The sequence below is a fragment of the Carlito syrichta genome, unplaced genomic scaffold (assembly GCF_000164805.1).
Source record: "Carlito syrichta isolate Samal-C Ts95f unplaced genomic scaffold, Tarsius_syrichta-2.0.1 Scaffold313565, whole genome shotgun sequence".
In the NCBI taxonomy this organism is placed as follows: domain Eukaryota; kingdom Metazoa; phylum Chordata; class Mammalia; order Primates; family Tarsiidae; genus Carlito; species Carlito syrichta.
The window spans coordinates 41,425-43,150 of NW_007257661.1; positions in this window are offsets into that span (position 1 = coordinate 41,425).

Genomic DNA, 1,726 nt, shown 5'->3' on the forward strand with positions numbered 1-1,726 from the left:
CCACATGCAACTGATGGGCCATGAATTGAACATGCCTACTTTAGGTCTTTTGGGTGTTCTGGAGGTGACATAGTCCTTGTTTACAAAATTCACTTAAACCCTTTTAGCTGCTGCTTGCAAACTGGCCCTCCTTGAGTATCTCCCCACCAAACAATAGGTTTAGAATCTGTCCAAATCACACAGCATCAGGCACTACCAAGGTGCCGAACTTGTGGATGATTTTGCAACCTGCTTTCCCACTTCCTGGAGTCTCTGGACACCCACGATAACCTCAAGGTGCTTCTGATATAAGAAACAGGGGACACATTCAATTTTCTTTTATTCTTTAAAAAATAAAAAGAAGACATAATGCTATATGAGATCAGGCTCAGGACTGGAACCCAGCTTGGCCTACTCTGGGACCCCAGCAGGAGGAAGTAGCATCCCTGTTCTATGCCCTTGCCAGCTTCAATGGCCTAGAGAAGGTCGACCCTGTCCTGGTCCCACTAGCCACCCGAAGAGAGTCCCCGTGGTTGACTGAGCTTATTGGAAAGTTGCTGCTGCTTCCCACCCTAATCAGAGTATTCCTGATAAAGGAAGGGGCCAGGGTCAGCACAATGGGCTGACCCTAGACAGTGTCATAGCATAAGAGGACACTCTGGATGACTATGGCCCTTCTCTGAAAATTTTGATAGACCCGTGGACCATTGCCATCCAGTGTGGCCAATGGCAACAATGATTTCTCACCCAATGTTGCCCCTTATGGCCACTTTGGGAGCTTCCTGCCCCACTGTTAGTAAATACAGACCCAGGTCACAAATCTCTCTACACTTAAATCTGATGTTCAAGGCTTGGTTCACTCCTCAGGCAGATCAACTGGCTTACTTTTCTGAGACACACACTGACATCTCAGATGCTACCAATCTGGGTCAGGGGATGCAAGAAACTCAAGACATGGAGGAATCTCCATCCTGAAGACCTGGGCAGTGTGTGAGGGACTTTCCCCTCTGCAGTGGCAACAGAGTGACCTGTCCACAGTCTCTGATGGGAAATAGGTCACTGGCAAAATAGACTCAATGAGGCATAATGCCAACGGTAAAGGGACTTCACAGGCTGCTGCACCTCTTGTGCTCTGCTCTGTATGGTCCATGCGCAATGGGCCCCATGACTCTCTCAACCCAGGGAAGAATCACCTCTGAAACCATAATGCCCACCTCACCAGACACTCTTTATCCTCTGTGAAGTCTAGACACAACTGACAGTGACCAAGGCCTTCACTTCATGTCAGAATACACAAAAAGATGAACAAAGCATTCAATGAACTTTCTTCTCTCTTATCTCCCTCAGGCTAGGCCTGGTAGACACTTTCTTCAACAAATACTGCTATTTACAAAACAATCCATGGTCTTCTAAATGCCTCTCTCTCCTGCACAAGATTGTGGTTATGCTGTTGTTGTCCACTCCTTCCTTTCAAAATGCATTATTGATACTCCAAATGCCTTTCTTTGCGCTTAAAAGTGACAGGACATCATGGTGCCCAAAAGGACAGCTCCTCCTCCTTTGCCTCCCCTTCCAGTGCTGCCCCCCGTCAGGACTTGAGCTGCATAGAAGGCAGGCTCTCCTACTGTGATACCCTCTGTCAAAGGAGGAAACTAACATCAGTGCATTACTATTAGCTGAACTCCAGATGTGACTTGGATTTTGCCAGTGCTTCCATCAGCTTCTTGCTGCTCCAGCATAAGGGGTA